Here is a 16738-nt window from a genome sequence, read left to right as displayed (position 1 = left end):
CCCGAGGGCGCCGAAAGGGACAGAGGGCCAGAATATGTATTTGAACAAATTCTAGCTGAAAACTTTCCTAATCTGGGAAGGGAAACAGGCATTCAGATCCAGGAAATAGAGAGATCCCCCCCTAAAATCAATAAAAACCGTTCAACACCTCGACATTTAATTGTGAAGCTTGCAAATTCCAAAGATAAAGAGAAGATCCTTAAAGCAGCAAGAGACAAGAAATCCCTGACTTTTATGGGGAGGAGTATTAGGGTAACAGCAGACCTCTCCACAGAGACCTGGCAGGCCAGAAAGGGCTGGCAGGATATATTCAGGGTCCTAAATGAGAAGAACATGCAACCAAGAATACTTTATCCAGCAAGGCTCTCATTCAAAATGGAAGGAGAGATAAAGAGCTTCCAAGACAGGCAGCAACTAAAAGAATATGTGACCTCCAAACCAGCTCTGCAAGAAATTTTAAGGGGGCCTCTTAAAATTCCCCTTTAAGAAGAAGTTCAGTGGAACAGTCCACAAAAACAAAGACTGAATAGATATCATGATGACACTAAACTCATATCTCTCAATAGTAACTCTGAATGTGAACGGGCTTAATGACCCCATCAAAAGGCGCAGGGTTTCAGACTGGATAAAAAAGCAGGACCCATCTATTTGCTGTCTACAAGAGACTCATTTTAGACAGAAGGACACCTACAGCCTGAAAATAAAAGGTTGGAGAACCATTTACCATTCGAATGGTCCTCAAAAGAAAGCAGGGGTAGCCATCCTTATATCAGATAAACTAAAATTTACCCCAAAGACTGTAGTGAGAGATGAAGAGGGACACTATATCATACTTAAAGGATCTATTCAACAAGAAGACTTAACAATCCTCAATATATATGCTCCGAATGTGGGAGCTGCCAAATATATAAATCAATTATTAACCAAAGTGAAGAAATACTTAGATAATAATACACTTATACTTGGTGACTTCAATCTAGCTCTTTCTATACTCGATAGGTCTTCTAAGCAAAACATCTCCAAAGAAACGAGAGCTTTAAATGATACACTGGACCAGATGGATTTCACAGATATCTACAGAACTTTACATCCAAACTCAACTGAATACACATTCTTCTCAAGCGCACATGGAACTTTCTCCAGAATAGACCACATATTGGGTCACAAATCGGGTCTGAACCGATACCAAAAGATTGGGATTGTCCCCTGCATATTCTCGGACCATAATGCCTTGAAATTAGAACTAAATCACAACAAGAAGTTTGGAAGGACCTCAAACACATGGAGGTTAAGGACCATCCTGCTAAAAGATAAAAGGGTCAACCAGGAAATTAAGGAAGAATTAAAAAGATTCATGGAAACTAATGAGAATGAAGATACAACCGTTCAAAATCTTTGGGATGCAGCAAAAGCAGTCCTAAGGGGGAAATACATTGCAATACAAGCATCCATTCAAAAACTGGAAAGAACTCAAATACAAAAGCTAACCTTACACATAAAGGAGCTAGAGAAAAAACAGCAAATAGATCCTACACCCAAGAGAAGAAGGGAGTTAATAAAGATTCGAGCAGAACTCAACGAAATCGAGACCAGAAGAACTGTGGAACAGATCAACAGAACCAGGAGTTGGTTCTTTGAAAGAATTAATAAGATAGATAAACCATTAGCCAGCCTTATTAAAAAGAAGAGAGAGAAGACTCAAATTAATAAAATCATGAATGAGAAAGGAGAGATCACTACCAACACCAAGGAAATACAAACGATTTTAAAAACATATTATGAACAGCTATACGCCAATAAATTAGGCAATCTAGAAGAAATGGACGCATTCCTGGAAAGCCACAAACTACCAAAACTGGAACAGGAAGAAATAGAAAACCTGAACAGGCCAATAACCAGGGAGGAAATTGAAGCAGTCATCAAAAACCTCCCAAGACACAAGAGTCCAGGGCCAGATGGCTTCCCAGGAGAATTTTATCAAACGTTTAAAGAAGAAATCATACCTATTCTCCTAAAGCTGTTTGGAAAGATAGAAAGAGATGGAGTACTTCCAAATTCGTTCTATGAAGCCAGCATCACCTTAATTCCAAAGCCAGACAAAGACCCCGCCAAAAAGGAGAATTACAGACCAATATCCCTGATGAACATGGATGCAAAAATTCTCAACAAGATACTGGCCAATAGGATCCAACAATACATTAAGAAAATTATTCACCATGACCAAGTAGGATTTATCCCTGGGACACAAGGCTGGTTCAACACCCGTAAAACAATCAATGTGATTCATCATATCAGCAAGAGAAAAACCAAGAACCATATGATCCTCTCATTGGATGCAGAGAAAGCATTTGACAAAATACAGCATCCATTCCTGATCAAAACTCTTCAGAGTGTAGGGATAGAGGGAACATTCCTCGACATCTTAAAAGCCATCTATGAAAAGCCTACAGCAAATATCATTCTCAATGGGGAAGCACTGGGAGCCTTTCCCCTAAGATCAGGAACAAGACAGGGATGTCCACTCTCACCACTGCTATTCAACATAGTACTGGAAGTCCTAGCCTCAGCAATCAGACAACAAAAAGACATTAAAGGCATTCAAATTGGCAAAGAAGAAGTCAAACTCTCCCTCTTCGCCGATGACATGATACTCTACATAGAAAACCCAAAAGTCTCCACCCCAAGATTGCTAGAACTCATACAGCAATTCGGTAGCGTGGCAGGATACAAAATCAATGCCCAGAAGTCAGTGGCATTTCTATACACTAACAATGAGACTGAAGAAAGAGAAATTAAGGAGTCAATCCCATTTACAATTGCACCCAAAAGCATAAGATACCTAGGAATAAACCTCACCAAAGATGTAAAGGATCTATACCCTCAAAACTATAGAACACTTCTGAAAGAAATTGAGGAAGACACAAAGAGATGGAAAAATATTCCATGCTCATGGATTGGCAGAATTAATATTGTGAAAATGTCAATGTTACCCAGGGCAATATACACGTTTAATGCAATCCCTATCAAAATACCATGGACTTTCTTCAGAGAGTTAGAACAAATTATTTTAAGATTTGTGTGGAATCAGAAAAGACCCCGAATAGCCAGGGGAATTTTAAAAAAGAAAACCATATCTGGGGGCATCACAATGCCAGATTTCAGGTTGTACTACAAAGCTGTGGTCATCAAGACAGTGTGGTACTGGCACAAAAACAGACACATAGATCAGTGGAACAGAATAGAGAATCCAGAAGTGGACCCTGAACTTTATGGGCAACTAATATTCGATAAAGGAGGAAAGACTATCCATTGGAAGAAAGACAGTCTCTTCAATAAATGGTGCTGGGAAAATTGGACATCCACATGCAGAAGAATGAAACTAGACCACTCTCTTTCACCATACACAAAGCTAAACTCAAAATGGATGAAAGATCTAAATGTGAGACAAGATTCCATCAAAATCCTAGAGAAGAACACAGGCAACACCCTTTTTGAACTCGGCCATAGTAACTTCTTGCAAGATACATCCACAAAGGCAAAAGAAACAAAAGCAAAAATGAACTATTGGGACTTCATCAAGATAAGAAGCTTTTGCACAGCAAAGGATACAGTCAACAAAACTCAAAGACAACCTACAGAATGGGAGAAGATATTTGCAAATGACATATCAGATAAAGGGCTAGTTTCCAAGATCTATAAAGAACTTATTAAACTCAACACCAAAGAAACAAACAATCCAATCATGAAATGGGCAAAAGACATGAACAGAAATCTCACAGAGGAAGACATAGACATGGCCAACATGCATATGAGAAAATGCTCTGCATCACTTGCCATCAGGGAAATACAAATCAAAACTACAATGAGATACCACCTCACACCAGTGAGAATGGGGAAAATTAACAAGGCAGGAAACAACAAATGTTGGAGAGGATGCGGAGAAAAGGGAACCCTCTTACACTGTTGGTGGGAATGTGAACTGGTGCAGCCACTCTGGAAAACTGTGTGGAGGTTCCTCAAACAGTTAAAAATATACCTGCCCTACGACCCAGCAATTGCACTGTTGGGGATTTACCCCAAAGATACAAATGCAATGAAACGCCGGGACACCTGCACCCCGATGTTTCTAGCAGCAATGGCCACTATAGCCAAACTGTGGAAGGAGCCTCGGTGTCCAACGAAAGATGAATGGATAAAGAAGATGTGGTTTATGTATACAATGGAATATTACTCAGCTATTAGAAATGACAAATACCCACCATTTGCTTCAACGTGGATGGAACTGGAGGGTATTATGCTGAGTGAAGTAAGTCAGTCGGAGAAGGACAAACATTATATGTTCTCATTCATTTGGGGAATATAAATAATAGTGAAAGGGAAAATAAGGGAAGGGAGAAGAAATGTGTGGGAAATATCAGAAAGGGAGACAGAACGTAAAGACTGCTAACTCTGGGAAATGAACTAGGGGTGGTAGAAGGGGAGGAGGGCGGGGGGTGGGAGTGAATGGGTGACGGGCACTGGGTGTTATTCTGTATGTTAGTAAATTGAACACCAATAAAAATAAATAAATAAATTAATTTAAAAAAAAAAAAAAAAAAAAAAAAAAAGAAATATATATCTAAGGCCATAGCTGCCATAGTGATTCTTCTGATGAATCTGGGTAAAATAAATTGAAAACCTTCTGGAAAGGATTCACCATTCTAGATGCCATAAAAGACATTTGTGATTTGTGGGAAATGGTCAAAATATCAACATTAATAGAAGTTTGGAAGAACTACAACCCTCGTGGGTGACTGGGAGGGGTTCAAGACTTCAGTGGAGGCGGTAACGACAGATGTGGTGGAAACAGGAGAATTGGAATTAGAAGTGGATTCTAAAGATGTGACTGCACTACTGCAATCTCATGACAGAGCTCATCTTACAGATGAACAAAGAAAGTGATTTCTTGAGATGGAATCTACTCCTGGAGAAGATGCCAAAAAGATTGTTGAAATGACAACAAAGAATTTAGAATACTACATAAACTTAATTGATATAGCAATGCAGAGTTTGAGAGAATCAACTCCAATTTTGAAAGAAGTTCTGTGGGTAAATGCTATCAGACAGCATTGTATGCTACAGATAAATTGTTTGAGAGTCAATGAATGCAGCAAACATCATTGTTGTCTTATTTTAAGAAAATTGCCACAGCCACCCTACCTTCAGCAGCCATCGCCATGGTCAGTCAGCAGCCATCAACTTCGAGACGACACCCTCCACCAGGGTGGAGAGAAAGATTACAACTCACTGAAAGCTCAGATGATGGTTAGTGTTATTTAGCAATAAAGTATTTTTTAATTAAAGTATATTCATGATTTCTTCAGACAATATGCTATTGCACATTTAATAGGCAGCAGTATAGGGTAAAAATGTTTATATGCACTAGGGAACCAAAGAATTCATTTGAGTTGTTTTATTGCAATATTCACTTTATTGCTGTGATCTGGAAGTGAACACCCAATACCACCAAGATATGTCTGTACTACCCCTATGGTAACAGCAGAATAAGTGGCCAGCAACAAAGAATAATTTCAAGGGCTTTAGAATTTTTTCCTATCCTATTACCCTTTGTTTCACAATTAAAAACAAGGTTTACGAAGTGATTTTTTTTTCCAAGAGAATCTTAAATTCATATTAAGTCAATCACAAAAAAAATCTTCATTTAAAAAAATGAAAAAGCTCACCATATGCCTTTGTGCCTTCAATCATGTGTTGAAATTCTTTTCCTTCTTAACCTATTTATTGTTACTACTACTGCTACTACTATCATTATAAAGATAGAAAGACTTCTGAAAATACTATTTATGAGGGAAGTAGAAGCAAAGAGTTTTAGAAACTCAAATTTACTATACAATCTGAGGTCTGGGGAGTTCTTTGAAATTTTGGTTTTTTATAAATCTCCAAGTTTTAGTAGATAGATAATGTAATGGTGGAAGTGGTTTTGTTGGCTGGAAATTGGGACATTTGTGGCTCCTCTTAGTCTAAGATGACCTAAGTTTGCTATATCCACCTTTTAAAAAGTGAAAAAAATAACAAATATTTAATATATGTTTGTTATTTTATTATCATTATTCTTCTGTAATTAACTCATCCAATTAAATAATCATTGATCATGCACAAATTCAGAGATTCTCAAATTATAGTGATTTGCTATTTAGGTTTCTAGAGACTTGAGTTAAAGCAGAAATTTAATCACATATTTTGACCAAATATTGAGATCAAAGCCAAATTTCACTGCATCCCTATAAAAATGACAAATTTCTGACAGGATGGATCAAGAAAAGAGAGAGAGGGAGGGAGAGAGAAATACAAATAAATGAAATCAAGAATGAAAAATGAGGGGTACCTGGGTGGCTCGGTCGGTTAAGCTTCTGCCTTTGGCCCCAGGTCATGATCCCAGGGTCCAGCCTCTCTGCTCAGGCAGGAGCCTGCTTCTGCCTCTCCCTTGGCCTGCCACTCTGCCTACTTGTACGCTCTTTCTCTCTCTGCTTCTGTCAAATAAATAAAATAAAATCCTTTAAAAAATGAAAAATGAAAGGGAAATAATACCATGAAAAATTAATGCCAACACATTTAAAAATGTAGACAAAATCAGCAAAATTCTTGAGTGATATAATTTAACCAAAATTAACTCAAGGGGTGAAATAGAAAGCCTGAGTATTTCTACAACCACTAAAGAGACTGCAAATCTTCCCACAATGACATCAGTCTCAGATGTTTTAGTCAGGTTTTACAAAATCTTCAAAGAACAGACTTTCCAGTGAATCAAAAAAAGAGAACAATTCCCAACTAATTTTGGTACCAAGTCCAAAAAATGACACTAATGAGAAAGAAAAATTCGTAATCTAATATTTATAAACATAGATGCCAAAATCCTACACAATTAATAGTAAACAGACTCTAAACATATTTGAGAATTATGAATATAAGTGAATTTCCTTAACATAACAGACTACATCTACCACAAAACTTACAAGAATATGATTATTAATGGTGAAACATTAGAAGTTTCTTCTTAAAACCCAGAATAAAACCAGGGTTTCTACTATGACCACTTTTATCCTTCATTATACTGGAGACCTTATCAAGCAAAGTAAGGGTGAGGGGAAGAGAAAGATTATAAAGAATAGAAAAAAAGAACACAGCTGTTATTACTTGTCTATGATATGGTTGCTACATAAAAAGTTCAAAAGAATATATATATACTAATTATAAGAAAAGTATAGAGAGGTTTCTGTATATAAGTTCAATAGAACTAAGTTGATTAATTTCTATACAACGATCAGGGGAAGCTGCTTGAGTGGTGTTAGTGCCTCAAAATCTTTGAAGAGGGGGCCCACAGAAGGGGATCAGGCCTCTGAGAAGGGGGTCTACTCAGGTGGTAGTTATGCCTCTAACAGGAGTCAATTAAGCAGACTATGAGAGAGAAGAAAGCTGGAAATTGAACCCACAACTCCTGCCATGGTAAAGACTCATTGCCAGAGCGATAACTGGCAAGGACAGCAGAGCAGAGATGAAGGTTCTTCTTCCCCCTTGTCTTTCACTTTCCCTCCAGCATCCCTTATTGGAGAACTTAAAAAGAAGCCATTTGGCAAAGGAGAACTACAGGTTGCCAAGACCTAGCCCAGCATCATATGGCAGAGTGTGGAGGGATGGGCTTGGAACAAGAGACAACAGCTTAATAATCTAGCCCACTCTTGCTTAATATATATTAATATTTAATATTTAGGGATCCAGAATATTAGAATATTTAGAACATTTAATTATGAAATGACATTAAAGTAGGCTTAACTACATGGAGAAATACACTGTTCTCACTGCTAATAGAAAACATCCCAAAATTTATCTATAGGCTCGATGTAATTCCAATAAAAATCCCAGCAAGCTTATTTTTTGGTGAGATGCTCAAAGTAGGATTCTAAAATTTATACAGAAAAGTAAAAGCCCAAGAAGAGTGAAGCCATTTCTAAAGAAAAAAATAACAAGGTATTAAATTATTATTTTGCAAATTTTGGAAAATTTTCTAAGTTGGTTTACTGAAGCATAATGTGTATATAGTAAAACTCGGCCTTTTTAGTTATTCAGTTTTGAGTTTTGACAAATAATGGTCTATAATCAAGATAGAGAAAATCCCCATTACCTCCTCTCCCAAATTCCCTGTCCCCTTCTCCAATTCTCAGCCCCTAAGAACCTCTGATCTGATTTATCTCCCCATAGTTTTAATTTTTCCAGAATGGTCATTTTAAAAATAAGCTTTTTGATACAGAATTAAACATACTTACTAAGGAAACAAAGCTAAAAGCCTAGAAATAGATCAGTGCACATAAGAAAATGATATATGACAGAAATGGAATTGCCCATCCATGGGAGAAGGCAAGATTTTTCAGTAAATGATGCAGAAATAATCGGCTTATCCACATGGAAAAAATGAAATTGGATATCTCTCTCATCTCATGCACAAAATTTAATGGATTAATGACTTAAATATAAAATATATGTATAAAAGGCTTTTTAAAAACAAACTTTCACAAGAAATATTAGACGCTATCTTTCTTACTTGAAGACAGAACAATATTTCTTAAACGAGACTCAAAATCCACTAACATAAAAGACTGATAAACTTAAAGAAATTAAAATTAAGACTTACTGTTTTTCAAAAGACACTATTATAAAAAATTTAAAATAATCCACAATCTGAGAGAAGATATTTACCATACATATTACTGGTGAAAGAGTAAAATCTATCAGTGTAAAGAAGCCTTGTGTTTTAATAATAAAGAGATCAGCAATTCAGTGGGAATTGGGCAAAGCACCAAACAAGCATTTTATAGAAAAGAAATTTAAAATGGCTGATTTAGATAGATGGATAGACAGGTAAATAGGTAGATTAAAAGATGCTTAGTTAGGTAAACACCAAAACCAAAAACACATGATGTTCACTGGACAAATCCACAAGGGCTCTAACAATACCAAGTGTTAGAAAAGATGCAGAAGAATGAAAACAGCAAAGGACACTGTTGATGACAGTGTGAATTGGCATCACTTTAAAAAGTTGAGCATTTGAGTTTCCTGCAATCCAGAAATTTCATTCCCAGGTATATACTTGTGAATATATGTTTTAGTAGTCACTCATGGAAATGTTCACAAGAGCATTATCTGATATTTCAAAACATTCAAAATGACCCAGGTATGGACTAACAAGAGGATGAATACATTTATTGGAGGATATTCACATGAAATATACAGTAGTGAAAATGAATATCTTGCAGCTAAATAAAACGAGATGGATGGATCTTAGCAATAATTAATTATTCAGTTTAAAATGAGTAAAAACAAACCAAATTACCAATTGCATTACAAACTACAAATGTATTACAAATTGTAAATGTATTAATTCTATTTATAATAATATAATATAATATATATTATATATAATAATATAATTGCATTTGTAGTAATACAAATACAAATTACATTTGTAATAATAAATTAATACAATATATTATTAAATGTAATTAATATGTTTTAAAATTAATACAAATTATATTTTAATATTTTATTTATTTATTCATGAGAGACACAGAGAGAGGCAGAGACACAGGCAGAGGGAGAAACAGTTTCCACACAGGGAGCTGGTCACGGGACTTGATCCCGGGTCTCCAGGACCAGGCCCTGGGCTGAAGGCGGCGCCTAAACCACTAGCCACCTGGGCTGCCCTATACTTACAAATTATTAGCATATAGTACATTAAGTATTATAACACTTTTTAAAGCTCAAGACCAAGTAAAGGTGAACAGAATAATATTTAAAGATCCATGAATATAGGGTAAACTACAAGGATTTCAGGGTAGTAGCTACTTCTGGGGAGGGAGACAAGAGGTGGGAACATGAAAACACACAGGTTACTTCAATGGTATTGGCAGGGTCTTAGTTCATAATTTGAATAGAGGGCTCACAAGTGTTTATTTTATTATTATGTTTATAGATTAAGAAAATGTTACATAAATTCAACTACCCTATGATAAAAGCGAGCCAGTGAAAAGAAACATTTTTTTTAAGGTGCTTGACTTTAAAAAAATTTACTAATTTTTGGTTCTAAAATATCTTGCTTTTCAAGATACATTTGAAGATGAATTTAAATTTGCATTGCAAATTTAGAAATTAAAGACTAATTTCTTATTTAAATAGTTCATAATTTTACCTCTGAAGCTATCAGGGCACATCAGAGTAAGAATCTGTAGAGGTGGTTTCCTTTTGAAATTGTAGTACAGTGTGCTCTGAGCACTTTTGGAGAGCTACAGGGAGATGTCTTCTTTCTGAGAGAGAAGTAAATGTACTGTATCAAAATCATAGAAAACAATCTTCTATGTTCCTTTGTAAATATTGATGCTTTAGGGACATAATCACTATTTCCCTTGTGCTTCCCATTTTTAAAATACACTTTTTTTTCAATAAAGATTTACTTGTTGGCCCAGATCTGTCAAAACCTGGTTTAATATTCTCTTTAAATTCCTGTGATAAATACAAGCATAAAGATTCATGTCAGTGTCATTATTACTCTATGGATCAATGAGTATAACAGATTAAGTGTGAAGTTGGTGTAAACTGTATTATCTTTGAGGAGTTTTAAAAATCTTTTAGTCAGCAAAAGGAAAAAAACTCCATGATCAAACACAAAACATAACAATATGATTAATACTTTTTATGTTTCACACATTTTTTCTAAGCATGTTCAGTATTTTTATTGAAACCATCTGGCATCCCAATTTTCTGCTTTATTTTTGTTTTGCCCAATTTTTTTTCACCTACTTAGTTTTGTTTTTTTTTTTAAGATTTTACTTATTTATTCATGAGAGACACAGAGAGAGGCAGAGACATAGGCAGAGGGAGAAGCAGGCTCCATGCAGGGAGCTTGATGTGGGACTCGATCCTGGGACTCCAGGATCATGCTCTGGGCCAAAGGCAGGCACCAAACCGCTGAGCCACCCAGGCACCCCTACCTACTTAGTTTTAATGTAATTTTTTTCTTGTTTATTGATCTTATATTTGTGAGTGTTCTTAAGCCCCTTTTAAGAAGATTTCAGGTGTAAACGAATACAATAATTGATAAAATACACTATATGCCTATACCTACATACTATTTAAATAAGAAACTAGAAATAGTTAAAGTTGAAAGATTCATTTTACCTACAGAAAAGAGGTTGCCTGTTCAGGAAGATTTGGAGTAAATTCCAGTGTATGCTTGAGAAAGATAGAATAGCAGAGGAGCCAACCCAGGTACCCAAGACTAACCAGTGGATGAAACCATGATATGATCCTATCAAAATATTGGTGTATCTGTATAAAGACATGGTTGGAAACTTCTATAAAGATGAACATGAGAAGAAAAAAATGATGAACGTGGGAAAATATAAATGCTAGACAACAAGGATGCTCTTAAAAGAAGAGAACTCAGAGGACAGCTGGAAGGAGACATCTCTGTACAATATTGACTGGGCATCATGTGCTAAGACCTACTATAAAATAACCAATTCCAAAACATAAAATAACCTATGCATACAATAATCAATTCCAAAACAACCCTGTGGGGTAAGCATCACTGTTCCTATTTTACAAATGAGGAAGTTGAAAATTAAAGAGGCAAAGTAATTTGCCTAAGGTTTCATAATAAGTTTGACCTTATGAATTTTGTACCACCATACAGGGCGTAAGAAATACATTTTTTTCTAGTTTTCTAAATCAAATTTAATTGCAGTACTGGATTCCTGACTAGTCTAGACTCCTACAAAAATCCCAAGCGAATTATGCCATCCAAAATAAATCCTGTGGCCTTTGATTCACACTAGTAACCAGAGATGAGCCACTATTCAAAGTCCCATGATGTGTTAAACACAGTGAGGCACTCAAAGGTCTTTCTGAAGTCTGGGCACCTTGGTGTCTAATGAGGTCTTCTCAAGGTCCTACATGCCATTCCCCTCTTAAATCTGAGCAATCCTTCCCTCTTTGACTCCCAGGTACTACCAGAAAGGGAGCTGGCTTCCATTCCCTTCTCTCTTAGAGATGCTCTTTCAATATTGGCCCTTCCAACCTGAGTACTGCTCCCCAAATTCTGCAAGCATTCAGAAATTACAACCACCAGAAAGCCAGAATGCAGGTAACAGGTAACGCATAGTGGCAGGTCGCAGTCAAGTGGGTGTAGTTACCACAAATTAAAAATGCACCTTGGTAAAAACTTCTAGATGTCGTATGGTGTTATACAAAAACAAAACAAAACAACCAAAACCCACAAACACTTTATTGGACCCTGTTCATAGTTTTAAAGCTTAAGAGCAAGAGAGATTGGGGGAAATTATCCTTAAATCCAATCTCAGGAAATGCCAATTGGACAGGGTAAATTGGCCTCGTGAGTGCTGCCTATCACCCTGCCTTTGACTGTATATCAGTGGGAAAGAGTTCCATCAACATACATCAATATATCCAAAAGGACACTTTCAGCTAACTGGTACTATCATCCCACTGGGGCACATCCTGCATGGCACTTGGTCAGCACTGAATACATATTTAGTGTGTACATTCTGTAGGAAATAGAGATCGGTAGATGGTGAAAATGTAGGGAAATTCTGTGATTATACGTACACTTCATTAAGAGAGTTCATTGGGTTGGATGGATTTGACATGGTAGGTAATGAAAACAGAAAGACCAAAATATCTTTTAGCTGTTCATTATTTGCTGATTCCAAAGTTAGAATTCACCTACTTGTTACGATTTATTTGTAACCCCAAGATCGACACTGACAGCACATTCACAGTCATTCCTGGACAGGAGCCAAGTGGTGAAAAATCTGGGCTGCACCACACACATTTCCAGCTGAAGTTGAATAAGCTGTTGTTTTACAGGTATTCTTTCCTCCGTCTATTTAGTGGCACATTTTTTATGAGTTTGTGCTTTTTTATGGTGATTTCTCTGTTTAAGAGTAGTGCTCAAGTACCGTCTAGTTGTCCCAAACACAAGAAGGCTGAGATGTGCCTTATGGAGAAAAAAAAAAAAATGTATGTAGATAAGACTCATTCAGTCATGACTTTACAGTGCTTTAGTTATAAGTTCAATGTTAATGAATCAACAAAATATGTTAAATAATTTGTCTTTAAACAAAAAGTCATAAGACAAGGTTATGTCTTAATCAATTGACAAAAATATTGTTTCTACAGGTATGTAGGGACAACCTCAAATTTCCCATCGGAGCAATGGTCCTGTATTCACTAATTCAGTGTTCACAGCAACTTTATTATAGAACATAACTATCATGAATAACAAGAGTAGACTGTGTGACCGTATAAATATTTCATCTGCTATTTTTATTTGAAATTTTGGCAATAACAACTGTGGATAATGAAAAGGGTCATACAGCAAGTTAACAAATACCAGATCTGCAAATAGCCCTTTATACCAGAATGAGCTTGAAGTGTCAGGGGGATGGGTGAGTGTGCTAAGAAAAAAGTATACAGAATCAGGCAAGTGGAATAAGATCATAAGGTATCAAAGGAAAGATATAATTGAAGCTCTTTTATTCATACATCTTTTAGATCAGGAGGATTTTTTTTCTGTATCCCCAAACAAAGTTGAAAACATGATCTCTGAAATAAATACATAAGGAGAGAAGAGGCTGAGAAAAATTTAAAGAAATTGTCGAGTAGGAAAATTATGCAAGGAAATTCAAAATATAACAGTAGAATTAAAGCGCACATGATGGTAGGAGATGAAGAATAAAATTCGTCACCATAGAGTAAATAATATGAGGAACACATCTGGTCAGGTCTCCAAAAAGCAAGACAAAAGGGAAAAAAAATATGTTACAAGGGACGATAGAGTGTCTATAGTGGGACTAAGAGGTACAGAGAAGAGAGGTGTTAACTGAAGAATTATGGAGTCCCTGAAGTAAAACACAAAGACAAATGAAAGCAGTAACAGTTAAAGACATCATTAAAAATTTTCCTTAGCTGATAAGACAACAAAGTATAAATCGAAAAGCTTCAGAGTATTCCAAGCAAAGATCAACAAAAGATTTGTATCTAGACCCGTCCTAACAAAAAATGTGAATCCCACACACACATGAAATCTCTTAGAGGCAAAAGAAGAGAAAGATGTCTAAAGATTCTGAAAAATGTATGTTCAAATGTACTGTAGCTAACTAGAAAAAGGAAATATAATTAAAAACCCAGGAAGAGAAAGTCATGTTCCCAAAGATTTGTAAACAGCACGGAACAAGTGAAATGCCAGCACAATCCTACATAACTGTGGCCATTCCGAATACAAACCTGAATGCTGATATGAGGAATTATTCTTAAAAAGAATGCATATGGTATAAAAATATTGATGTTTTAGGGCAGCCTGGGTGGCTCAGTGGTTTAGCGTCCTTTTGGCCCAGGGCCTGATCCTGGACAACCCGGGATTGAGTCCCACATCAGGCTCCCTGCATGGGGCCTGCTTCTGCCTCTCTCCCTCCCTCTCTCTCTCACTTTCTCTCTCTCTGTGTCTCTCATGAGTAAATAAATAAAATCTTTAAAAAATATATTGATTTTTAGCAATAATCTAGGCCTAGATCTTAAATTATGTTGTGTAATATTGTTACATTGTATCATATCATTTATATACCACTAATACATTATATTATGTAATAATATATCACAAGTTATACTAAGGAATATAATAAACAGAACTACATGAAAAGGGAAGGAAGAGAACTTGAAAGCTGTGGTGTCCTCAGCTTAAGTGGTATGCATAAAACCATACTATTTTGTTCTCTATGATGTTAGAGAAACTTATAGAACACTTTTGAAACTTGATGGAAATTCTATTAGTCTGAGTTTACAACTACTTGACAAAGCAAAATTACAGATTTATTTCCCCCTCATCCAAAGTCCAGTGCCGATTTTCTGTTTGAATGTTTTTTTTTTTTTAAGATTTTATTTATTCATGAAAGACACACACACAGACAGAGGCAGAGATGTAGGCAGAGAGAGAAGCAGACTCTATGCAGGGAGCCTGATGTAGGACTCAATCCCGGGACTCCAGGATCATGGCCTGAGATGAAGGCAGACACTCAACTGCTGAGCCACCCAGGCATCCCTTGAATGGCTCTTTTTTTTTTTTTTTTAAGATTTTATTTATTTATTCATGAGTGACACAGAGAGAGAGAGGCAGAGAAACAGGCAGAGGGAGAAGCAGACTCTAGGCAGGGAGTCTGACATGGGACTCGATGCTGGGACTCCAGGACCATGCCCTGGGCCAAAGGCAGGAGATAAACCACTGAGCCATCCAGGGATTCCCCCCCCCCGCCTTTTTTTTAAGATTTTACCTTGAAGGGCTCTTATTAAGAATTTGGGCTTCTTCCAACACATGGTTCCACTATCTTGGAGGCCTTTACTCCAGCCATACAGAGGAAAAGAGAGAGTATGCATGAGAAAGATCATGCTGACCATTTTGTGGCCAGGGCTGAGATTCCACTGGGCAATCACAAGTTCACAATCAGATGTGGGATGGGGAAAGGATAGTTGCCGGGAAATGTAGTTAGCTCTGAGCCCAGGAAGGAGGGTAGAACTGGATATTGGTGAACATTGAACACTTTTGTCACAAAAATCAATGTATATGTGATAGGGAAGACAAAATAAAAAAAGTGCGGTCCCTACAGATAGAAGATAAAGAGAATAGTATTCCCAAAAATCATGTTAAAAAGCCTACTATAGCCTACTGGAGCAAGGGGTAGGGGTGGTGGGAGGTCAGGGGTTTTGAAGAGGGAACAGTCCAGACAAAAGTTTGCACCAATTGCCAGACATATGGGTGACATCTTCGTAGGCAAGCCAGCAGCCAAATTGCCAATTAATTTCAAATGCATGAGTTAGCACAGCTGATACCATAAACAGCAGAGTTTTCCAGTTGAGCCCAATATTTAAGATTTAAGCATTCTGGAAATTTTGGGCTTGAAAGCATCTTGAATCACCAATACATAAAATTGTGAACAAATAAATGGCTACCACATTAAACCACACAGTTTGGGAAGTCTTTCTCTTCAAATTTATATTTAAATTCTGGTTAGTCAACATACAGTGCAATATTGGTTTGAGAAGTAGAATTCAGTGATTCATCACCTACAAATAACACCCAGTGCTCATCAGAACAAGTGCCTTACCTAATAGCCATCACCCATCGCTCCCATACCCCACTCACCTCCCTCTGTCAACCCTCAGTTTGTTCTTTATTGTTAAGAGTCTATTATAGTTTGTTTACCTCTTTCCTTTTTCTTCTATTTGTGCAAAAATAGGTAACTGATACAGTTGTTATATAGAATGCAGGTTTCAAAGCTATTTTCTGGAGTCTTCTGCTGCCAAACACAATGAAATAATGGAGATTAGCTCTAGTTTCCTTAAATAAGCAGAAAGTCATACAAAACAAACAAAACCACACACACACGAGAGAGAGATTTTTTAAACATCAGATAACATGCAACACAAGACCTGGGAGAAGAGAAACAAATGAAATAAGCCCAAAGATTGTCTCAACTTATTGCCTGGAGAACTTCTAAACAGTAATGCAGGGAGAGGAAACCCTCAAATGGAGCCTGGAAGTTTCACTAAGTTAAGGAGACTGACTGAGAACTAAGTGGGTCACAGAGGCTAGAATTTACAGAACAAAGGACTAGAG

The 16738-nt window shown here is 36.6% G+C and overlaps 2 long non-coding RNA genes across 4 annotated transcripts in view; one reads left to right on the top strand and one right to left on the bottom strand.

The window, feature by feature from the left end:
• Positions 1-16738, top strand: part of LOC112661504 (uncharacterized) — a 96494-nt gene that overhangs the window by 65165 nt on the left and 14591 nt on the right. The gene's annotated exons all lie outside the window — the stretch shown is intronic.
• Positions 6392-16678, bottom strand: LOC118351425 (uncharacterized). The gene is made up of 5 exons (XR_004806877.2): positions 16598-16678; positions 16325-16415; positions 12797-13066; positions 10241-10355; positions 6392-6530 (listed from the first exon to the last, which is right to left on the bottom strand). It is a non-coding gene; the product is annotated as an uncharacterized LOC118351425 (long non-coding RNA).

This window comes from Canis lupus, chromosome 18, assembly GCF_003254725.2.
Source record: "Canis lupus dingo isolate Sandy chromosome 18, ASM325472v2, whole genome shotgun sequence".
In the NCBI taxonomy this organism is placed as follows: Eukaryota; Metazoa; Chordata; class Mammalia; order Carnivora; family Canidae; genus Canis; species Canis lupus.
The sequence above is the reverse complement of the archived record's forward strand: the minus strand, read 5'-3'. Positions and strand labels throughout refer to the sequence as shown.